Genomic DNA, 25,833 nt, shown 5'->3' on the forward strand with positions numbered 1-25,833 from the left:
TTGTTCTCCAGACCCCTCACCAGCCTCGTTGCCCTTCTCTGGAGTCTCTCGAGCACCTCCATGTCCTTCTTGTAGCGAGGGGCCCAAAACTGGACACAGTACTCAAGGTGCGGCCTCACCAGAGCCGAGTACAGGGGGACAATCACCTCCCTAGACCTGCTGGCCACACTGCTTCTTATGCAAGCCAGGATGCTGTTGGCCTTCTTGGCCACCTGAGCACACTGCTGGCTCATATTCAGCCGACTATCAACCAGTACTCCCAGGTCCTTCTCCGCCAGGCAGCTTTCCAGCCACTCATCTCCCAGCCTGTAGCTCTGCTTGGGGTTGTTACGCCCCAGATGCAGGACCCGGCACTTGGCCTTGTTGAACTTCATGCAGTTGACCTCAGCCCATCGGTCCAGCCTGTCCAGATCCTCCTGCAGAGCCTTCCTTCCCTCGAGCAGATCGACACACACCCCTAACTTGGTGTCATCTGCAAACTTACTGAGGGTGCACTCAATCCCCTCATCCAGGTCATCGATAAAGATATTAAAGAGGACCGGCCCCAGCACCGAGCCCTGGGGGACTCCACTAGTAACCGGCCTCCAACTGGATTTGGCTCCATTCACCACAACACTTTGGGCCCGGCCATCCAGCCAGATTTTAACCCAAAGAAGATGAAGATGAAGCACTTCTCAGGGGCAATACCAGAAGTTGCATGATGAACATCTCACCAGGGAAAACATGGTGAGGAGAACCCCAAGAGCTGCACGATGCAGAACTCCTCAGAGCCGTAAAGAAGAAAACACCAAAAGCTGCACGATGAAGAACTCCTCAGGGGACATGTGGTATGGGGAACCCCAAAAGCTGCATGGTGCAGAACTCAATGGTCGCAACGTGAAGAAGGCACTAAAAGCTGCTCAACAAAGCACTCCTCAGAGGATCCAGTGAAGAAACAACAAAAGCTGCACAATGAAGAACTCCTCAGGGCCGTAATGAAGAAAACACCAAAAGCTGCACGATGAAGCAATCCACAAGGCCTGGAACACGGAAAAAATATAAATATAAAACGAAATAAAACACCAAATTTGGGAAGATGAAGCACTTCTCAGGGGCAATACCAGAAGTTGCATGATGAACATCTCACTAGGGAAAACATGGTGAGGAGAACGCCAAGAGCTGCACGATGCAGAACTCCTCAGAGCCGTAAGGAAGACAACACCAAAAGGTGCACGATGAAGCAATCCTCGGGGCCGTAGTGAAGAAAACAAGAAAAGCTGCACGATGAAGCAATCCTCAGGGAAAACTTGGTGAAGAAAACACCAAAAGCTGCACGCTGAAGCAATCCTCAGGGGCCACAAGGCGAAGGAAACACCAAAAGCTCCACTGAGCAGCACTCTTCAAGAGCCACACTGAAGATAACATGAAAAGCTCAATGAGGAAGGAATCCTTAGCTGAAACGTGGTGTGGAGAACCACAAAAGCTGCACGATGAAAATGTCCTCCGAGGAGAGGCACTGAAGGAAACACCAAAAGCTGGATGCAGAAGCACTCCTCAAGTCGCACTGAAGAAAGCTACCAAAGCTGCTCTGCAAAGCACTCCTCAGAGGCTGCAGTGAAGAAACAACAAAAGCTGCACGATGAAGAACTCCACAGGTCCGCAGAGAAGAAAACACCAAAAGCTGCACGATGAAGAACTCCTCAGGGGACACGTAGTATGGGGATCCGCAAAATCTGCGAAATGCAGAACTCAATCGTTGCAACGTGAAGAAGGCACTAAAAGCTGCGCAACAAAGCACTCCTCGGAGACGGCAGTGAAGAAACAGCAAAAGCTGCACAATGAAGAACTCCTCAGGGCCGCAGAGAAGAAAATGCCAAACGCTGCACAATGAAGAACTCCTCAGGGGACATGTGGTATGGGGAACCCCAAAAGCTGCATGATGCAGAACAAAATGGTCGCAAACTGAAGAAACTAAAACTGCTCAACAAAGCACTCCTCAGAGACGGCAGTGAAGAAACAACAAAAGCTGCACAATGAAGAACTCCTTAGGGCCATAATGAAGAAAACACCAGAAGCTGCACGATGAAGCAATCTTCAGGGCCACAGAGAATAAAACACCAAAAGCTGCACGAGGAAGTAATCCTCAGGGTTTGGAACAAGGAAAAAATATAAATACAAAACAAAATACAACACCAAATTTTGGAAGACGAAGTACATCTCAAGGGCAATACCAGAAGTTGCATGATGAATATCTCACCAGGGAAAACAAGTTGAAGAGAACCCCAAGAGCTGCACAATGCAGAACTCCTCAGAGCCGTAAGGAAGACAACACCAAAAGCTGCACGAAGAAGCAATCCTCAGGGATGCAGTGAAGAAAACAACAAAAGCTGCACAATGAAGAACTCCTGAGGGCCGTAAGGAAGACAATACCAAAAGCTGCGCGATGAAGCAATCTTCAGGGCCGCGGTGAAGAAAACACCAAAAGCTGCACGATGAAGCAATCCTCAGGGGCCACAAGGCGAAGAAAACACAAAAAGCTCCACTGAGCAGCACACTTCCAGATCCACACTGAAGATAACATGAAAAGCTCAGTGAGGAAGCAATCCTCAGCTGAAACGTCGTTTGGAGAACCACAAAATCTGCATGATGAAAATGTCCTCAGAGGAAAGGCACTGAAGGAAACACCAAAAGCTGGATGCAGAAGCACTCCTCAAGTCGCACTGAAGAAAGCAACCAAAGCTGCTCAGCAAAGCACTCCTCAGAGGCTGCAGTGAAGAAACAACAAAAGCTGCACGAAGAAGCAATCTTCAGGGCCAGAGAGAAGAAAACACCAAAATCTGCACGAGGAAGTAATCCTCAGGGTCTGGAACAAGGAAAAAATATAAATACAAAACAAAATAAATCACCAAATTTTTGGAAGACGAAGCACATCTCAGGGGCAATAGCAGAAGTTGCATGATGAATATCTCACCAGGGAAAACATGGTGAGGAGAACCCCAAGAGCTGCACGATGCAGAACTCCTCAGAGCCGTAAAGAAGAAAACACCAAAAGCTGCACGATGAAGCAATCTTCAGGGCCACAGTGAAGAAAAAACTTAAAGTTGGACAATGATACAATCCTCAGGGGCCTGAAACAAGAAAAAAACCCACCACCTGTTGGAGGATGAAGCACTTCTTACGGGAAACAAGCTGAAAACAATTCCAAAAAATGCACAATGAAGCTCTCTCAAGGAAAACGTGGTGAGGAGAACCCCAAGAGCTGCACAATGCAGAACTCCTCAGAGCTGTAAGGAAGACAACACCAAAAGCTGCGCGATGAAGAACTCCTGAGGGCCGTAAGGAAGAAAACACCAAAAGATGCAAAATGAAGCAATCTTCAGGGGCCACAAGGTGAAGAAAACACAAAAAGCTCCACTGAGCAGGAATACAAGGAAAAAATATACAAGGAAATAAATATAAGGAAAATATAAGGAAATATACAAGGAAATAAATATAATACAAGGAAAAAATATAAGTATAAGATTTTAACCCAAAGAAGATGAAGATGAAGCACATCTCAGGGGCAATACCAGAAGTTGCATGATGAACATCTCACCAGGGAAAACATCGTGAGGAGAACCCCAAGAGCTGCACGATGCAGAACTCCTCAGAGCCGTAAAGAAGAAAACACCAAAAGCTGCACGATGAAGCAATCTTCAGGGACGCAGCGAAGAAAGCACCTGAAGTTGGACAATGACACAATCCTCAGGGGCCTGAAACAAGAAAAAAACACACCACCTGTTGGAGGATGAAGCACTTCTCACGGGCAACAAGCTGAAAACAATACCAAAAAATGCACAATGAAGCTCTCTCAAGGAAAACGTGGTGAGGAGAACCCCAAGAGCTGCACAATGCAGAACTCCTCAGAGCCGTAAGGAAGACAACACCAAAAGCTGCACAATGAAGAACTCCTGAGGGCCATAAGGAAGAAAACACCAAAAGATGCAAAATGAAGCAATCTTCAGGGCCGCAGTGAAGAAAACACCAAAAGCTGCACGCTGAAGCAAACCTCAGGGGCCACAAGGCGAAGGAAACACCAAAAGCTCCACTGAGAAGCATTCTTCGAGAGCCACACAGGAGATAACATGAAAAGCTCAGTGAGGAAGCAATCCTCAGCTGAAACGTGGTGTGGAGAACCACAAAAGCTGCACGATGAAAATGTCCTCAGAGGAAAGGCACTGAAGGAGACAGCAAAAGCTGGATGCAGAAGCACTCCTCAAGTCGCACTGAAGAAAGCAACCAAAGCTGCTCAGCAAAGCACTCCTCAGAGGCTGCAGTGAAGAAACCCCAAAAGCTGCACGATGAAGGAATCTTCAGGGCCGCAGAGAAGAAAACACCAAAAGCTGAACAATGAAGAACTCCACAGGTCCGTAATGAAGAAAACACCAAAAGCTGACGAATGAAGCAATCCTCAGGGGACATGTGGTATGGGGAACCCCAAAAGCTGCATGATGCAGAACTCAAAGGTCGCAACGTGAAGTACACACTAAAAGCTGCTCAACAAAGCACTCCTCAGAGGCAGCAGTGAAAAAACAACAAAAGGTGTGTCATCAAGAACTCCTCAGGGCTGCAGAGAAGAAAACAACAAAAGCTGCACTATGAGGAACTCCACAGGTCCGTAATGAGGAAAACACGAAAAGCAGCACGATGAAGCAATCTTCAGGGCCACAGTGAAGAAAACACCAAAAGCTGCACGATGAAGAACTCCTCAGGGGACATGTGGCATGGGGAACCCCAAAAGATGCATGATGCAGAACTCAGTGGTCGCAAAGTGATGAAGACACTAAAAGCTGCTCAACAAAGCACTTCTCAGAGGCTGTAGAGAAGTAACCCCAAAAGCTGCACAATGAAGAACTCCTCAGGGAAAACTTGGTGAACACAACCCGAACACCTGCATGACGAACTTCTCCTCAGGGTCGTAGTGAAGAAAACACCAAAAGCTGCATGATGAAGAACTCCTCAGGGGACATGTGGTATGGGGAACCCCAAAAGCTGCATGATGCAGAACTCAGTGGTCTCTAAGTGAATAAGACACTAAAAGCTGCTCAACAAAGCACTTCTCAGAGGCTGCAGTGAAGAAACACCGAAAGCTGCACGATGAAGGAATCTTCAGGGCCGCAGAAAAGAAAACACCAAAAGCTGCACGATGAAGAACTCCACAGGTCCGTAATGAAGAAAACACCAAAAGCTGCACGATGAAGCAATCTTCAGGGGCCTGCAACAAGAAAAAAACACAACATATGTTGGAGGATGAAGCACTTTTCACGGGCAACAATCTGAAAACAATACCAAAAAATGCACAATGAAGCTCTCTCAGGGAAAACGTGATGAGGAGAACCCCAAGAGCTGCACAATGCAGAACTCCTCAGAGCTGTAAGGAAGACAACAGCAAAAGATGCACGGTGAAGCAATCCTCAGATCCGCAGTGAAGAAAACACCAAACGCTGCACAATGAAAAACTCCTCAGGGCCGTAATGAAGAAAACACCAGAAGCTGCACGATGAAGCAATCCTCAGGGCCGCAGTGAAGAAAACACCAAAAGCTGCACGATGAAGCAATCCTCAGGGGCCACACGGTGAAGAAAACACTAAAAGATCCACTGAGCAGCACTCTTCAAGAGCCACACTGAAGATAACATGAAAAGCTCAATGAGGAAACAATCCTCAGCTGAAACGTGGTGTGGAGAACCACAAAAGCTGCACGATGAAAATGTCCTCAGAGGAAAGGCACTGAAGGAAACACCAAAAGCTGGATGCAGAAGCACTCCTCAAGTCGCTCTGAAGAAAGCAACCAAAGCTGCTCAGCAAAGCACTCCTCAGAGGCTGCAGTGAAGAAACCCCAAAAGCTGCACGATGAAGCAATCCTCAGGGAAAACTTGGTGAACACAACCCGAAAACCTGCATGATGAACTTCTCCTCTGGGTGGTAGTGAAGAAAACACAAATAGCTGCACGATGAAGCTCTCCTCAGGGGAAAAGTGCTGAACAGAATCCCTGCAGCTGGACGATGCAGAACTCCTCACAGGTCACAGTGAAAAAAACACCAAAAGCTGCACGATGAAGAACTCCTCAGGGGACATGTGGTATGGGGAACCCCAAAAGCTGCATGATGCAGAACTCAATGGTCGCAACGTGAAGAATGCACTAAAAGCTGCTCAACACAGCACTCCTCAGAGGCTGCAGAGAAGAAAACCCAAAAGCTGCACAATGAAGAACTCCTCAGGGAAAACTTGGTGAACACAACCCGAAAACCTGCATGACGAACTTCTCCTCAGGGTCGTAGTGAAGAAAACACCAAAAGCTGCATGATGAAGAACTCCTCAGGGGACATGTGGTATGGGGAACCCCAAAAGCTGCATGATGCAGAACTCAAAGGTCACTAAGTGAAGAAGACACTAAAAGCTGCTCAACAAAGCACTCCTCAGAGGCTGCAGTGAAAAAACACCAAAAGCTGCACGATGAAGGAATCTTCAGGGCCGCAAAGAAGAAAACAACAAAAGCTGCACGATGAAGCAATCTTCAAAGCTGCAGTGAAGAAAACACCTAAACCTGGACAATGATGCAATCCTCCGGGGCCTGAAGGAAGAAAAAAACACACCACATGTTGGAGGATGAAGCACTTCTCAGGGGCAACAAGCTGAAAACAATACCAAAAAATGTACAATGAAGCTCTCTCAGGGAAAACGTGGTGAGGAGAACCCCAAGAGCTGCACAATGCAGAACTCCTCAGAGCCGTAAGGAAGACAACACCAAAAGCTGCACGGTGAAGCAATCCTCAGGGCCGCAGTGAAGAAAACACCAAAAGCTGCACAGAGAAGAACTCCTCAGGGCCACAGAGAAGAAAACACCAAAAGCTGCACGCTGAAGCAATCCTCAGGGCCTGGAACAAGGAAAAAATATAAATACAAAACAAAATAAAACACCAAATTTTGGAATCACAGAATCACAGAATCACAGAATCGTCTAGGTTGGAAGAGACCTCCAAGATCATCTAGTCCAACCTCTGCCCTAACACTAACAAGTCCTCCACTAAACCATATCACTAAGGGCTACATCTAAACGTCTTTTAAAGACCTCCAGGGATGGCGACTCAACCACCTCCCTGGGCAGCCCATTCCAATGCCTAACAACCCTTTCGGTAAAGAAGTTCTTCCTAACATCCAACCTAAACCTCCCCTGGCACAACTTTAGCCCATTCCCCCTCGTCCTGTCACCAGGCACGTGGGAGAATAGACCAACCCCCACCTCTCTACAGCCTCCTTTAAGGTAACTGTAGAGAGCGATGAGGTCTCCCCTGAGCCTCCTCTTCTCGAGGCTAAACAACCCCAGCTCCCTCAGCCGCTCCTCGTAAGACTTGTTCTCCAGACCCCTCACCAGCTTCGTTGCCCTTCTCTGGAGTCTCTCGAGCACCTCCATGTCCTTCTTGTAGCGAGGGGCCCAAAACTGGACACAGTACTCAAGGTGCGGCCTCACCAGAGCCGAGTACAGGGGGACAATCACCTCCCTAGACCTGCTGGCCACACTGCTTCTTATGCAAGCCAGGATGCTGTTGGCCTTCTTGGCCACCTGAGCACACTGCTGGCTCATATTCAGCCGACTATCAACCAGTACTCCCAGGTCCTTCTCCGCCAGGCAGCTTTCCAGCCACTCATCTCCCAGCCTGTAGCTCTGCTTGGGGTTGTTACGCCCCAGATGCAGGACCCGGCACTTGGCCTTGTTGAACTTCATGCAGTTGACCTCAGCCCATCGGTCCAGCCTGTCCAGATCCTCCTGCAGAGCCTTCCTTCCCTCGAGCAGATCGACACACACCCCTAACTTGGTGTCATCTGCAAACTTACTGAGGGTGCACTCAATCCCCTCATCCAGGTCATCGATAAAGATATTAAAGAGGACCGGCCCCAGCACCGAGCCCTGGGGGACTCCACTAGTAACCGGCCTCCAACTGGATTTGGCTCCATTCACCACAACACTTTGGGCCCGGCCATCCAGCCAGATTTTAACCCAAAGAAGATGAAGATGAAGCACTTCTCAGGGGCAATACCAGAAGTTGCATGATGAACATCTCACCAGGGAAAACATGGTGAGGAGAACCCCAAGAGCTGCACGATGTAGAACTCCTCAGAGCCGTAAAGAAGAAAACACCAAAAGCTGCACGATGAAGAACTCCTCAGGGGACATGTGGTATGGGGAACCCCAAAAGCTGCATGATGCAGAACTCAATGGTCGCAACGTGAAGAAGGCACTAAAAGCTGCTCAACAAAGCACTCCTCAGAGGATCCAGTGAAGAAACAACAAAAGCTGCACAATGAAGAACTCCTCAGGGCCGTAATGAAGAAAACACCAAAAGCTGCACGATGAAGCAATCCACAAGGCCTGGAACACGGAAAAAATATAAATACAAAACAAAATAAAACACCAAATTTGGGAAGATGAAGCACTTCTCAGGGGCAATACCAGAAGTTGCATGATGAACATCTCACTAGGGAAAACATGGTGAGGAGAACGCCAAGAGCTGCACGATGCAGAACTCCTCAGAGCCGTAAGGAAGACAACACCAAAAGGTGCACGATGAAGCAATCCTCGGGGCCGTAGTGAAGAAAACAAGAAAAGCTGCACGATGAAGCAATCCTCAGGGAAAACTTGGTGAAGAAAACACCAAAAGCTGCACGCTGAAGCAATCCTCAGGGGCCACAAGGCGAAGGAAACACCAAAAGCTCCACTGAGCAGCACTCTTCAAGAGCCACACTGAAGATAACATGAAAAGCTCAATGAGGAAGGAATCCTTAGCTGAAACGTGGTGTGGAGAACCACAAAAGCTGCACGATGAAAATGTCCTCCGAGGAGAGGCACTGAAGGAAACACCAAAAGCTGGATGCAGAAGCACTCCTCAAGTCGCACTGAAGAAAGCTACCAAAGCTGCTCTGCAAAGCACTCCTCAGAGGCTGCAGTGAAGAAACAACAAAAGCTGCACGATGAAGAACTCCACAGGTCCGCAGAGAAGAAAACACCAAAAGCTGCACGATGAAGAACTCCTCAGGGGACACGTAGTATGGGGATCCGCAAAATCTGCGAAATGCAGAACTCAATCGTTGCAACGTGAAGAAGGCACTAAAAGCTGCGCAACAAAGCACTCCTCAGAGACGGCAGTGAAGAAACAGCAAAAGCTGCACAATGAAGAACTCCTCAGGGCCGCAGAGAAGAAAATGCCAAACGCTGCACAATGAAGAACTCCTCAGGGGACATGTGGTATGGGGAACCCCAAAAGCTGCATGATGCAGAACAAAATGGTCGCAAACTGAAGAAACTAAAACTGCTCAACAAAGCACTCCTCAGAGACGGCAGTGAAGAAACAACAAAAGCTGCACAATGAAGAACTCCTTAGGGCCATAATGAAGAAAACACCAGAAGCTGCACGATGAAGCAATCTTCAGGGCCACAGAGAATAAAACACCAAAAGCTGCACGATGAAGTAATCCTCAGGGTTTGGAACAAGGAAAAAATATAAATACAAAACAAAATACAACACCAAATTTTGGAAGACGAAGTACATCTCAAGGGCAATACCAGAAGTTGCATGATGAATATCTCACCAGGGAAAACAAGTTGAAGAGAACCCCAAGAGCTGCACAATGCAGAACTCCTCAGAGCCGTAAGGAAGACAACACCAAAAGCTGCACGAAGAAGCAATCCTCAGGGATGCAGTGAAGAAAACAACAAAAGCTGCACAATGAAGAACTCCTGAGGGCCGTAAGGAAGACAATACCAAAAGCTGCGCGATGAAGCAATCTTCAGGGCCGCGGTGAAGAAAACACCAAAAGCTGCACGATGAAGCAATCCTCAGGGGCCACAAGGCGAAGAAAACACAAAAAGCTCCACTGAGCAGCACACTTCCAGATCCACACTGAAGATAACATGAAAAGCTCAGTGAGGAAGCAATCCTCAGCTGAAACGTCGTTTGGAGAACCACAAAATCTGCACGATGAAAATGTCCTCAGAGGAAAGGCACTGAAGGAAACACCAAAAGCTGGATGCAGAAGCACTCCTCAAGTCGCACTGAAGAAAGCAACCAAAGCTGCTCAGCAAAGCACTCCTCAGAGGCTGCAGTGAAGAAACAACAAAAGCTGCACGAAGAAGCAATCTTCAGGGCCAGAGAGAAGAAAACACCAAAATCTGCACGAGGAAGTAATCCTCAGGGTCTGGAACAAGGAAAAAATATAAATACAAAACAAAATAAATCACCAAATTTTTGGAAGACGAAGCACATCTCAGGGGCAATAGCAGAAGTTGCATGATGAATATCTCACCAGGGAAAACACGGTGAGGAGAACCCCAAGAGCTGCACGATGCAGAACTCCTCAGAGCCGTAAAGAAGAAAACACCAAAAGCTGCACGATGAAGCAATCTTCAGGGCCACAGTGAAGAAAAAACTTAAAGTTGGACAATGATACAATCCTCAGGGGCCTGAAACAAGAAAAAAACACACCACCTGTTGGAGGATGAAGCACTTCTTACGGGAAACAAGCTGAAAACAATTCCAAAAAATGCACAATGAAGCTCTCTCAAGGAAAACGTGGTGAGGAGAACCCCAAGAGCTGCACAATGCAGAACTCCTCAGAGCTGTAAGGAAGACAACACCAAAAGCTGCGCGATGAAGAACTCCTCAGGGCCGCAGTGAAGAAAACATCAAAAGCTGCATGCTGAAGCAATCCTCAGGGGCCACAAGGTGAAGAAAACACAAAAAGCTCCACTGAGCAGCACTCTTCAAGAGCCACACTGAAGATAACATGAAAAGCTCAATGAGGAAACAATCCTTAGCTGAATCGTGGTGTGGAGAACCACAAAAGCTGCACGATGAAAATGTCCTCAGAGGAAAGGCACTGAAGGAAACACCAAAAGCTGGATGCAGAAGCACTCCTCAAGTCGCACTGAAGAAAGCAACCAAAGCTGCTCAGCAAAGCACTCCTCAGAGGCTGCAGTGAAGAAACCCCAAAAGCTGTACGATGAAGAACTCCTCAGGGAAAACTTGGTGAACACAACCCGAAAACCTGCATGATGAACTTCTCCTCTGGGTGGTAGTGAAGAAAACACAAATAGCTGCACGATGAAGCTCTCCTCAGGGCAAAAGTGCTGAACAGAACCCCAGAAGCTGGACGATGCAGAACTCCTCACAGGTCACACTGAAGAAAACACCAAAAGCTGCACGATGAAGAACTCCTCAGGGGACATGTGGTATGGGGAACCCCAAAAGCTGCATGATGCAGAACTCAATGTTCGCAACGTGAAGAAGGCACTAAAAGCTGCTCAACAAAGCACTCCTCAGAGACGGCAGTGAAGAAACAACAAAAGCTGCACAATGCAGAACTCCTCAGGGCCGTAATGAAGAAAACACCAAACGCTGCACGATGAAGTAATCTTCAGGGCCTGATACAAGGAAAAAATATAAGTACAAAACAAAATAAAACACCAAATTTTGGAAGACGAAGCACATCTCAGGGGCAATACCAGAAGTTGCATGATGAACATCTCACCAGGGAAAACATCGTGAGGAGAACCCCAAGAGCTGCACGATGCAGAACTCCTCAGAGCCGTAAAGAAGAAAACACCAAAAGCTGCACGATGAAGCAATCTTCAGGGACGCAGCGAAGAAAGCACCTGAAGTTGGACAATGACACAATCCTCAGGGGCCTGAAACAAGAAAAAAACACACCACCTGTTGGAGGATGAAGCACTTCTCACGGGCAACAAGCTGAAAACAATACCAAAAAATGCACAATGAAGCTCTCTCAAGGAAAACGTGGTGAGGAGAACCCCAAGAGCTGCACAATGCAGAACTCCTCAGAGCCGTAAGGAAGACAACACCAAAAGCTGCACAATGAAGAACTCCTGAGGGCCATAAGGAAGAAAACACCAAAAGATGCAAAATGAAGCAATCTTCAGGGCCGCAGTGAAGAAAACACCAAAAGCTGCACGCTGAAGCAAACCTCAGGGGCCACAAGGCGAAGGAAACACCAAAAGCTCCACTGAGAAGCATTCTTCGAGAGCCACACGGGAGATAACATGAAAAGCTCAGTGAGGAAGCAATCCTCAGCTGAAACGTGGTGTGGAGAACCACAAAAGCTGCACGATGAAAATGTCCTCAGAGGAAAGGCACTGAAGGAGACAGCAAAAGCTGGATGCAGAAGCACTCCTCAAGTCGCACTGAAGAAAGCAACCAAAGCTGCTCAGCAAAGCACTCCTCAGAGGCTGCAGTGAAGAAACCCCAAAAGCTGCACGATGAAGGAATCTTCAGGGCCGCAGAGAAGAAAACACCAAAAGCTGAACAATGAAGAACTCCACAGGTCCGTAATGAAGAAAACACCAAAAGCTGACGAATGAAGCAATCCTCAGGGGACATGTGGTATGGGGAACCCCAAAAGCTGCATGATGCAGAACTCAAAGGTCGCAACGTGAAGTACACACTAAAAGCTGCTCAACAAAGCACTCCTCAGAGGCAGCAGTGAAAAAACAACAAAAGGTGTGTCATCAAGAACTCCTCAGGGCTGCAGAGAAGAAAACAACAAAAGCTGCACTATGAGGAACTCCACAGGTCCGTAATGAGGAAAACACGAAAAGCAGCACGATGAAGCAATCTTCAGGGCCACAGTGAAGAAAACACCAAAAGCTGCACGATGAAGAACTCCTCAGGGGACATGTGGCATGGGGAACCCCAAAAGATGCATGATGCAGAACTCAGTGGTCGCAAAGTGATGAAGACACTAAAAGCTGCTCAACAAAGCACTTCTCAGAGGCTGTAGAGAAGTAACCCCAAAAGCTGCACAATGAAGAACTCCTCAGGGAAAACTTGGTGAACACAACCCGAACACCTGCATGACGAACTTCTCCTCAGGGTCGTAGTGAAGAAAACACCAAAAGCTGCATGATGAAGAACTCCTCAGGGGACATGTGGTATGGGGAACCCCAAAAGCTGCATGATGCAGAACTCAGTGGTCTCTAAGTGAATAAGACACTAAAAGCTGCTCAACAAAGCACTTCTCAGAGGCTGCAGTGAAGAAACACCGAAAGCTGCACGATGAAGGAATCTTCAGGGCCGCAGAAAAGAAAACACCAAAAGCTGCACGATGAAGAACTCCACAGGTCCGTAATGAAGAAAACACCAAAAGCTGCACGAAGAAGCAATCTTCAGGGCTGCAGTGAAGAAAACACCTAAACCTGGACAATGATGCAATCCTCAGGGGCCTGAAGGAAGAAAAAAACACACCACATGTTGGAGGATGAAGCACTTCTCAGGGGCAACAAGCTGAAAACAATACCAAAAAATGTACAATGAAGCTCTCTCAGGGAAAACGTGGTGAGGAGAACCCCAAGAGCTGCACAATGCAGAACTCCTCAGAGCCGTAAGGAAGACAACACCAAAAGCTGCACGGTGAAGCAATCCTCAGGGCCGCAGTGAAGAAAACACCAAAAGCTGCACAGAGAAGAACTCCTCAGGGCCACAGAGAAGAAAACACCAAAAGCTGCACGCTGAAGCAATCCTCAGGGCCTGGAACAAGGAAAAAATATAAATACAAAACAAAATAAAACACCAAATTTTGGAATCACAGAATCACAGAATCACAGAATCGTCTAGGTTGGAAGAGACCTCCAAGATCATCTAGTCCAACCTCTGCCCTAACACTAACAAGTCCTCCACTAAACCATATCACTAAGGGCTACATCTAAACGTCTTTTAAAGACCTCCAGGGATGGCGACTCAACCACCTTCCTGGGCAGCCCATTCCAATGCCTAACAACCCTTTCGGTAAAGAAGTTCTTCCTAACATCCAACCTAAACCTCCCCTGGCACAACTTTAGCCCATTCCCCCTCGTCCTGTCACCAGGCACGTGGGAGAATAGACCAACCCCCACCTCTCTACAGCCTCCTTTAAGGTAACTGTAGAGAGCGATGAGGTCTCCCCTGAGCCTCCTCTTCTCGAGGCTAAACAACCCCAGCTCCCTCAGCCGCTCCTCGTAAGACTTGTTCTCCAGACCCCTCACCAGCTTCGTTGCCCTTCTCTGGAGTCTCTCGAGCACCTCCATGTCCTTCTTGTAGCGAGGGGCCCAAAACTGGACACAGTACTCAAGGTGCGGCCTCACCAGAGCCGAGTACAGGGGGACAATCACCTCCCTAGACCTGCTGGCCACACTGCTTCTTATGCAAGCCAGGATGCTGTTGGCCTTCTTGGCCACCTGAGCACACTGCTGGCTCATATTCAGCCGACTATCAACCAGTACTCCCAGGTCCTTCTCCGCCAGGCAGCTTTCCAGCCACTCATCTCCCAGCCTGTAGCTCTGCTTGGGGTTGTTACGCCCCAGATGCAGGACCCGGCACTTGGCCTTGTTGAACTTCATGCAGTTGACCTCAGCCCATCGGTCCAGCCTGTCCAGATCCTCCTGCAGAGCCTTCCTTCCCTCGAGCAGATCGACACACACCCCTAACTTGGTGTCATCTGCAAACTTACTGAGGGTGCACTCAATCCCCTCATCCAGGTCATCGATAAAGATATTAAAGAGGACCGGCCCCAGCACCGAGCCCTGGGGGACTCCACTAGTAACCGGCCTCCAACTGGATTTGGCTCCATTCACCACAACACTTTGGGCCCGGCCATCCAGCCAGATTTTAACCCAAAGAAGATGAAGATGAAGCACTTCTCAGGGGCAATACCAGAAGTTGCATGATGAACATCTCACCAGGGAAAACATGGTGAGGAGAACCCCAAGAGCTGCACGATGCAGAACTCCTCAGAGCCGTAAAGAAGAAAACACCAAAAGCTGCACGATGAAGAACTCCTCAGGGGACATGTGGTATGGGGAACCCCAAAAGCTGCATGATGCAGAACTCAATGGTCGCAACGTGAAGAAGGCACTAAAAGCTGCTCAACAAAGCACTCCTCAGAGGATCCAGTGAAGAAACAACAAAAGCTGCACAATGAAGAACTCCTCAGGGCCGTAATGAAGAAAACACCAAAAGCTGCACGATGAAGCAATCCACAAGGCCTGGAACACGGAAAAAATATAAATACAAAACGAAATAAAACACCAAATTTGGGAAGATGAAGCACTTCTCAGGGGCAATACCAGAAGTTGCATGATGAACATCTCACTAGGGAAAACATGGTGAGGAGAACGCCAAGCGCTGCACGATGCAGAACTCCTCAGAGCCGTAAGGAAGACAACACCAAAAGCTGCACGATGAAGCAATCCTCAGGGGCCACAAGGCGAAGGAAACACCAAAAGCTCCACTGAGCAGCACTCTTCAAGAGCCACACTGAAGATAACATGAAAAGCTCAATGAGGAAGGAATCCTTAGCTGAAACGTGGTGTGGAGAACCACAAAAGCTGCACGATGAAAATGTCCTCCGAGGAGAGGCACTGAAGGAAACACCAAAAGCTGGATGCAGAAGCACTCCTCAAGTCGCACTGAAGAAAGCTACCAAAGCTGCTCTGCAAAGCACTCCTCAGAGGCTGCAGTGAAGAAAAAACAAAAGCTGCACGATGAAGAACTCCACAGGTCCGCAGAGAAGAAAACACCAAAAGCTGCACGATGAAGAACTCCTCAGGGGACATGTAGTATGGGGATCCGCAAAATCTGCGAAATGCAGAACTCAATCGTTGCAACGTGAAGAAGGCACTAAAAGCTGCGCAACAAAGCACTCCTCAGAGACGGCAGTGAAGAAACAGCAAAAGCTGCACAATGAAGAACTCCTCAGGGCCGCAGAGAAGAAAATGCCAAACGCTGCACGATGAAGAACTCCTCAGGGGACATGTGGTATGGGGAACCCCAAAAGCTGCATGATGCAGAACAAAATGGTCGCAAACTGAAGAAACTAAAACTGCTCAACAAAGCACTCCTCAGAGACGGCAGTGAAGAAACAACAAAAGCTGCACAATGAAGAACTCCTTAGGGCCATAATGAAGAAAACACCAGAAGCTGCACGATGAAGCAATCCTCAGGGCCACAGAGAATAAAACACCAAAAGCTGCACGATGAAGTAATCCTCAGGGTTTGGAACAAGGAAAAAATATAAATACAAAACAAAATACAACACCAAATTTTGGAAGACGAAGTACATTTCAAGGGCAATACCAGAAGTTGCATGATGAATATCTCACCAGGGAAAACAAGTTGAAGAGAACCCCAAGAGCTGCACAATGCAGAACTCCTCAGAGCCGTAAGGAAGACAACACCAAAAGCTGCACGAAGAAGCAATCCTCAGGGATGCAGTGAAGAAAACAACAAAAGCTGCACAATGCAGAACTCCTGAGGGCCGTAAGGAAGACAATACCAAAAGCTGCGCGATGAAGCAATCTTCAGGGCCGCGGTGAAGAAAACACCAAAAGCTGCACGCTGAAGCAATCCTCAGGGGCCACAAGGCGAAGGAAACACAAAAAGCTCCACTGATCAGCACACTTCCAGATCCACACTGAAGATAACATGAAAAGCTCAGTGAGAAAGCAATCCTCAGCTGAAACGTCGTTTGGAGAACCACAAAATCTGCACGATGAAAATGTCCTCAGAGGAAAGGCACTGAAGGAAACACCAAAAGCTGGATGCAGAAGCACTCCTCAAGTCGCACTGAAGAAAGCTACCAAAGCTGCTCAGCAAAGCACTCCTCAGAGGCTGCAGTGAAGAAACAACAAAAGCTGCACGATGAAGCAATCTTCAGGGCCAGAGAGAAGAAAACACCAAAATCTGCACGAGGAAGTAATCCTCAGGGTCTGGAACAAGGAAAAAATATAAATACAAAACAAAATAAATCACCAAATTTTGGAAGACGAACCACATCTCAGGGGCAATAGCAGAAGTTGCATGATGAATATCTCACCAGGGAAAACATGGTGAGGAGAACCCCAAGAGCTGCACGATGCAGAACTCCTCAGAGCCGTAAAGAAGAAAACACCAAAAGCTGCACGATGAAGCAATCTTCAGGGACGCAGCGAAGAAAGCACCTGAAGTTGGACAATGACACAATCCTCAGGGGCCTGAAACAAGAAAAAAACACACCACCTGTTGGAGGATGAAGCACTTCTTACGGGAAACAAGCTGAAAACAATTCCAAAAAATGCACAATGAAGCTCTCTCAAGGAAAACGTGGTGAGGAGAACCCCAAGAGCTGCACAATGCAGAACTCCTCAGAGCTGTAAGGAAGACAACACCAAAAGCTGCGCGATGAAGAACTCCTCAGGGCCGCAGTGAAGAAAACATCAAAAGCTGCATGCTGAAGCAATCCTCAGGGGCCACAAAGCGAAGGAAACACCAAAAGCTCCACTGAGCAGCACTCTTCAAGAGCCACACTGAAGATAACATGAAAAGCTCAATGAGGAAACAATCCTTAGCTGAATCGTGGTGTGGAGAACCACAAAAGCTGCACGATGAAAATGTCCTCAGAGGAAAGGCACTGAAGGAAACACCAAAAGCTGGATGCAGAAGCACTCCTCAAGTCGCACTGAAGAAAGCAACCAAAGCTGCTCAGCAAAGCACTCCTCAGAGGCTGCAGTGAAGAAACCCCAAAAGCTGCACGATGAAGCGATCCTCAGGGAAAACTTGGTGAACACAACCCGAAAACCTGCATGATGAACTTCTCCTCATGGTCGTAGTGAAGAAAACACAAATAGCTGCACGATGAAGCTCTCCTCAGGGCAAAAGTGCTGAACAGAACCCCAGAAGCTGGACGATGCAGAACTCCTCACAGGTCACACTGAAGAAAACACCAAAAGCTGCACGATGAAGAACTCCTCAGGGGACATGTGGTATGGGGAACCCCAGAAGCTGCATGATGCAGAACTCAATGTTCGCAACGTGAAGAAGGCACTAAAAGCTGCTCAACAAAGCACTCCTCAGAGGCTGCAGTGAAGAAACAACAAAAGCTGCACAATGCAGAATTCCTCAGGGCCGTAATGAAGACAACACCAAAAGCTGCACGAAGAAGCAATCCTCAGGGATGCAGTGAAGAAAACAACAAAAGCTGCACAATGCAGAACTCCTCAGGGCCGTAATGAAGAAAACACCAAACGCTGCACGATGAAGCAATCTTCAGGGCCTGATACAAGGAAAAAATATAAGTACAAAACAAAATAAAACACCAAATTTTGGAAGACGAAGCACATCTCAGGGGCAATACCAGAAGTTGCATGATGAACATCTCACCAGGGAAAACATCGTGAGGAGAACCCCAAGAGCTGCACGATGCAGAACTCCTCAGAGCCGTAAAGAAGAAAACACCAAAAGCTGCACGATGAAGCAATCTTCAGGGACGCAGCGAAGAAAGCACCTGAAGTTGGACAATGACACAATCCTCAGGGGCCTGAAACAAGAAAAAAACACACCACCTGTTGGAGGATGAAGCACTTCTCACGGGCAACAAGCTGAAAACAATACCAAAAAATGCACAATGAAGCTCTCTCAAGGAAAACGTGGTGAGGAGAACCCCAAGAGCTGCACAATGCAGAACTCCTCAGAGCCGTAAGGAAGACAACACCAAAAGCTGCACAATGAAGAACTCCTGAGGGCCGTAAGGAAGAAAACACCAAAAGATGCAAAATGAAGCAATCTTCAGGGCCGCAGTGAAGAAAACACCAAAAGCTGCACGCTGAAGCAAACCTCAGGGGCCACAAGGCGAAGGAAACACCAAAAGCTCCACTGAGAAGCATTCTTCGAGAGCCACACTGGAGATAACATGAAAAGCTCAGTGAGGAAGCAATCCTCAGCTGAAACATCGTGTGGAGAACCACAAAAGCTGCACGATGAAAATGTCCTCAGAGGAAAGGCACTGAAGGAAACACCAAAAGCTGGATGCAGAAGCACTCCTCAAGTCGCACTGAAGAAAGCAACGAAAGCTGCTCAGCAAAGCACTCCTCAGAGGCTGCAGTGAAGAAACCCCAAAAGCTGCACGATGAAGGAATCTTCAGGGCCGCAGAGAAGAAAACACCAAAAGCTGAACAATGAAGAACTCCACAGGTCCGTAATGAAGAAAACACCAAAAGCTGACGAATGAAGCAATCCTCAGGGGACATGTGGTATGGGGAACCCCAAAAGCTGCATGATGCAGAACTCAAAGGTCGCAACGTGAAGTACACACTAAAAGCTGCTCAACAAAGCACTCCTCAGAGGCAGCAGTGAAAAAACAACAAAAGATGTGTCATCAAGAACTCCTCAGGGCTGCAGAGAAGAAAACACCAAAAGCTGCACAATGAGGAACTCCACAGGTCCGTAATGAGGAAAACACGAAAAGCAGCACGATGAAGCAATCTTCAGGGCCACAGTGAAGAAAACACCAAAAGCTGCACGATGAAGAACTCCTCAGGGGACATGTGGTATGGGGAACCCCAAAAGCTGCATGATGCAGAACTCAGTGGTCGCAAAGTGATGAAGACACTAAAAGCTGCTCAACAAAGCACTTCTCAGAGGCTGTAGAGAAGTAACCCCAAAAGCTGCACAATGAAGAACTCCTCAGGGAAAACTTGGTGAACACAACCCGAACACCTGCATGATGAACTATTCCTCAGGATCGTAGTGAAGAAAACACCAAAAGCTGCATGATGAAGGAATCTTCAGGGGACATGTGGTATGGGGAACCCCAAAAGCTGCATGATGCAGAACTCAGTGGTCTCTAAGTGAATAAGACACTAAAAGCTGCTCAACAAAGCACTTCTCAGAGGCTGCAGTGAAGAAACACCGAAAGCTGCACGATGAAGGAATCTTCAGGGCCGCAGAGAAGAAAACACCAAAAGCTGCACGATGAAGAACTCCACAGGTCCGTAATGAAGAAAACACCAAAAGCTGCACGATGAAACAATCTTCAGGGGCCTGCAACAAGAAAAAAACACAACATATGTTGGAGGATGAAGCACTTTTCACGGGCAACAATCTGAAAACAATACCAAAAAATGCACAATGAAGCTCTCTCAGGGAAAACGTGATGAGGAGAACCCCAAGAGCTGCACAATGCAGAACTCCTCAGAGCTGTAAGGAAGACAACAGCAAAAGATGCACGGTGAAGCAATCCTCAGATCCGCAGTGAAGAAAACACCAAACGCTGCACAATGAAAAACTCCTCAGGGCCGTAATGAAGAAAACACCAAAAGCTGCACGGTGAAGCAATCCTCAGGGCCGCAGTGAAGAAAACACCAAAAGCTGCACGATGAAGCAATCCTCAGGGGCCACACGGTGAAGAAAACACTAAAAGATCCACTGAGCAGCACTCTTCAAGAGCCACACTGAAGATAACATGAAAAGCTCAATGAGGAAACAATCCTCAGCTGAAACGTGGTGTGGAGAACCACAAAAGCTGCACGATGAAAATGTCCTCAGAGGAAAGGCACTGAAGGAAACACCAAAAGCTGGATGCAGAAGCACTCCTCAAGTCGCTCTGAAGAAAGCAACCAAAGCTGCTCAGCAAAGCACTCCTCAGAGGCTGCAGTGAAGAAACCCCAAAAGCTGCACGATGAAGCAATCCTCAGGGAAAACTTGGTGAACACAACCCGAAAACCTGCATGATGAACTTCTCCTCTGGGTGGTAGTGAAGAAAACACAAATAGCTGCACGATGAAGCTCTCCTCAGGGGAAAAGTGCTGAACAGAATCCCTGCAGCTGGACGATGCAGAACTCCTCACAGGTCACAGTGAAAAAAACACCAAAAGCTGCACGATGAAGAACTCCTCAGGGGACATGTGGTATGGGGAACCCCAAAAGCTGCATGATGCAGAACTCAATGGTCGCAACGTGAAGAATGCACTAAAAGCTGCTCAACACAGCACTCCTCAGAGGCTGCAGAGAAGAAAACCCAAAAGCTGCACAATGAAGAACTCCTCAGGGAAAACTTGGTGAACACAACCCGAAAACCTGCATGATGAACTTCTCCTCAGGGTCGTAGTGAAGAAAACACCAAAAGCTGCATGATGAAGAACTCCTCAGGGGACATGTGGTATGGGGAACCCCAAAAGCTGCATGATGCAGAACTCAAAGGTCACTAAGTGAAGAAGACACTAAAAGCTGCTCAACAAAGCACTCCTCAGAGGCTGCAGTGAAAAAACACCAAAAGCTGCACGATGAAGGAATCTTCAGGGCCGCAAAGAAGAAAACAACAAAAGCTGCACGATGAAGCAATCTTCAAAGCTGCAGTGAAGAAAACACCTAAACCTGGACAATGATGCAATCCTCCGGGGCCTGAAGGAAGAAAAAAACACACCACATGTTGGAGGATGAAGCACTTCTCAGGGGCAACAAGCTGAAAACAATACCAAAAAATGTACAATGAAGCTCTCTCAGGGAGAACGTGGTGAGGAGAACCCCAAGAGCTGCACAATGCAGAACTCCTCAGAGCCGTAAGGAAGACAACACCAAAAGCTGCACGGTGAAGCAATCCTCAGGGCCGCAGTGAAGAAAACACCAAAAGCTGCACAGTGAAGAACTCCTCAGGGCCACAGAGAAGAAAACACCAAAAGCTGCACGCTGAAGCAATCCTCAGGGCCTGGAACAAGGAAAAAATATAAATACAAAACAAAATAAAACACCAAATTTTGGAATCACAGAATCACAGAATCGTCTAGGTTGGAAGAGACCTCCAAGATCATCTAGTCCAACCTCTGCCCTAACACTAACAAGTCCTCCACTAAACCATATCACTAAGGGCTACATCTAAACGTCTTTTAAAGACCTCCAGGGATGGCGACTCAACCACCTTCCTGGGCAGCCCATTCCAATGCCTAACAACCCTTTCGGTAAAGAAGTTCTTCCTAACATCCAACCTAAACCTCCCCTGGCACAACTTTAGCCCATTCCCCCTCGTCCTGTCACCAGGCACGTGGGAGAATAGACCAACCCCCACCTCTCTACAGCCTCCTTTAAGGTAACTGTAGAGAGCGATGAGGTCTCCCCTGAGCCTCCTCTTCTCGAGGCTAAACAACCCCAGCTCCCTCAGCCGCTCCTCGTAAGACTTGTTCTCCAGACCCCTCACCAGCTTCGTTGCCCTTCTCTGGAGTCTCTCGAGCACCTCCATGTCCTTCTTGTAGCGAGGGGCCCAAAACTGGACACAGTACTCAAGGTGCGGCCTCACCAGAGCCGAGTACAGGGGGACAATCACCTCCCTAGACCTGCTGGCCACACTGCTTCTTATGCAAGCCAGGATGCTGTTGGCCTTCTTGGCCACCTGAGCACACTGCTGGCTCATATTCAGCCGACTATCAACCAGTACTCCCAGGTCCTTCTCCGCCAGGCAGCTTTCCAGCCACTCATCTCCCAGCCTGTAGCTCTGCTTGGGGTTGTTACGCCCCAGATGCAGGACCCGGCACTTGGCCTTGTTGAACTTCATGCAGTTGACCTCAGCCCATCGGTCCAGCCTGTCCAGATCCTCCTGCAGAGCCTTCCTTCCCTCGAGCAGATCGACACACACCCCTAACTTGGTGTCATCTGCAAACTTACTGAGGGTGCACTCAATCCCCTCATCCAGGTCATCGATAAAGATATTAAAGAGGACCGGCCCCAGCACCGAGCCCTGGGGGACTCCACTAGTAACCGGCCTCCAACTGGATTTGGCTCCATTCACCACAACACTTTGGGCCCGGCCATCCAGCCAGATTTTAACCCAAAGAAGATGAAGATGAAGCACTTCTCAGGGGCAATACCAGAAGTTGCATGATGAACATCTCACCTGGGAAAACATGGTGAGGAGAACCCCAAGAGCTGCACGATGCAGAACTCCTCAGAGCCGTAAAGAAGAAAACACCAAAAGCTGCACGATGAAGAACTCCTCAGGGGACATGTGGTATGGGGAACCCCAAAAGCTGCATGATGCAGAACTCAATGGTCGCAACGTGAAGAAGGCACTAAAAGCTGCTCAACAAAGCACTCCTCAGAGGATCCAGTGAAGAAACAACAAAAGCTGCACAATGAAGAACTCCTCAGGGCCGTAATGAAGAAAACACCAAAAGCTGCACGATGAAGCAATCCACAAGGCCTGGAACACGGAAAAAATATAAATACAAAACGAAATAAAACACCAAATTTGGGAAGATGAAGCACTTCTCAGGGGCAATACCAGAAGTTGCATGATGAACATCTCACTAGGGAAAACATGGTGAGGAGAACGCCAAGAGCTGCACGATGCAGAACTCCTCAGAGCCGTAAGGAAGACAACACCAAAAGGTGCACGATGAAGCAATCCTCGGGGCCGTAGTGAAGAAAACAAGAAAAGCTGCACGAAGAAGCAATCCTCAGGGGCCACAAGGCGAAGGAAACACCAAAAGCTCCACTGAGCAGCACTCTTCAAGAGCCACACTGAAGATAACATGAAAAGCTCAATGAGGAAGGAATCCTTAGCTGAAACGTGGTGTGGAGAACCACAAAAGCTGCACGATGAAAATGTCCTCCGAGGAGAGGCACTGAAGGAAACACCAAAAGCTGGATGCAGAAGCACTCCTCAAGTCGCACTGAAGAAAGCTACCAAAGCTGCTCTGCAAAGCACTCCTCAGAGGCTGCAGTGAAGAAACAACAAAAGCTGCACGATGAAGAACTCCACAGGTCCGCAGAGAAGAAAACACCAAAAGCTGCACGATGAAGAACTCCTCAGGGGACATGTAGTATGGGGATCCGCAAAATCTGCGAAATGCAGAACTCAATCGTTGCAACGTGAAGAAGGCACTAAAAGCTGCGCAACAAAGCACTCCTCAGAGACGGCAGTGAAGAAACAGCAAAAGCTGCACAATGAAGAACTCCTCAGGGCCGCAGAGAAGAAAATGCCAAACGCTGCACGATGAAGAACTCCTCAGGGGACATGTGGTATGGGGAACCCCAAAAGCTGCATGATGCAGAACAAAATGGTCGCAAACTGAAGAAACTAAAACTGCTCAACAAAGCACTCCTCAGAGACGGCAGTGAAGAAACAACAAAAGCTGCACAATGAAGAACTCCTTAGGGCCATAATGAAGAAAACACCAAAAGCTGCACGATGAAGTAATCCTCAGGGTTTGGAACAAGGAAAAAATATAAATACAAAACAAAATACAACACCAAATTTTGGAAGACGAAGTACATTTCAAGGGCAATACCAGAAGTTGCATGATGAATATCTCACCAGGGAAAACAAGTTGAAGAGAACCCCAAGAGCTGCACAATGCAGAACTCCTCAGAGCCGTAAGGAAGACAACACCAAAAGCTGCACGAAGAAGCAATTCTCAGGGATGCAATGAAGAAAACAACAAAAGCTGCACAATGAAGAACTCCTGAGGGCCGTAAGGAAGACAATACCAAAAGCTGCGCGATGAAGCAATCTTCAGGGCCGCGGTGAAGAAAACACCAAAAGCTGCACGCTGAAGCAATCCTCAGGGGCCACAAGGTGAAGAAAACACAAAAAGCTCCACTGATCAGCACACTTCCAGATCCACACTGAAGATAACATGAAAAGCTCAGTGAGAAAGCAATCCTCAGCTGAAACGTCGTTTGGAGAACCACAAAATCTGCACGATGAAAATGTCCTCAGAGGAAAGGCACTGAAGGAAACACCAAAAGCTGGATGCAGAAGCACTCCTCAAGTCGCACTGAAGAAAGCTACCAAAGCTGCTCAGCAAAGCACTCCTCAGAGGCTGCAGTGAAGAAACAACAAAAGCTGCACGATGAAGCAATCTTCAGGGCCAGAGAGAAGAAAACACCAAAATCTGCACGAGGAAGTAATCCTCAGGGTCTGGAACAAGGAAAAAATATAAATACAAAACAAAATAAATCACCAAATTTTGGAAGACGAAGCACATCTCAGGGGCAATAGCAGAAGTTGCATGATGAATATCTCACCAGGGAAAACATGGTGAGGAGAACCCCAAGAGCTGCACGATGCAGAACTCCTCAGAGCCGTAAAGAAGAAAACACCAAAAGCTGCACGCTGAAGCAATCCTCAGGGGCCACAAAGCGAAGGAAACACCAAAAGCTCCACTGAGCAGCACTCTTCAAGAGCCACACTGAAGATAACATGAAAAGCTCAATGAGGAAACAATCCTTAGCTGAATCGTGGTGTGGAGAACCACAAAAGCTGCACGATGAAAATGTCCTCAGAGGAAAGGCACTGAAGGAAACACCAAAAGCTGTACACAGAAGCACTCCTCAAGTCGCACTGAAGAAAGCAACCAAAGCTGCTCAGCAAAGCACTCCTCAGAGGCTGCAGTGAAGAAACCCCAAAAGCTGCACGATGAAGGAATCTTCAGGGCCGCAGAGAAGAAAACACCAAAAGCTGAACAGTGAAGAACTCCACAGGTCCGTAATGAAGAAAACACCAAAAGCTGACGAATGAAGCAATCCTCAGGGGACATGTGGTATGGGGAACCCCAAAAGCTGCATGATGCAGAACTCAAAGGTCGCAACGTGAAGTACACACTAAAAGCTGCTCAACAAAGCACTCCTCAGAGGCAGCAGTGAAAAAACAACAAAAGGTGTGTCATCAAGAACTCCTCAGGGCTGCAGAGAAGAAAACAACAAAAGCTGCACAATGAAGAACTCCACAGGTCCGTAATGAGGAAAACACCAAAAGCAGCACGATGAAGCAATCTTCAGGGCCACAGTGAAGAAAACACCAAAAGCTGCACGATGAAGAACTCCTCAGGGGACATGTGGTATGGGGAACCCCAAAAGCTGCACGATGCAGAACTCAATGGTCGCAAAGTGATGAAGACACTAAAAGCTGCTCAACAAAGCACTTCTCAGAGGCTGTAGAGAAGTAACCCCAAAAGCTGCACGATGAAGCAATCCTCAGGGAAAACTTGGTGAACACAACCCGAAAACCTGCATGACGAACTTC

This window comes from Anser brachyrhynchus, assembly GCF_964034855.1.
Source record: "Anser brachyrhynchus genome assembly, chromosome: Z".
Lineage (NCBI taxonomy): Eukaryota > Metazoa > Chordata > Aves > Anseriformes > Anatidae > Anser > Anser brachyrhynchus.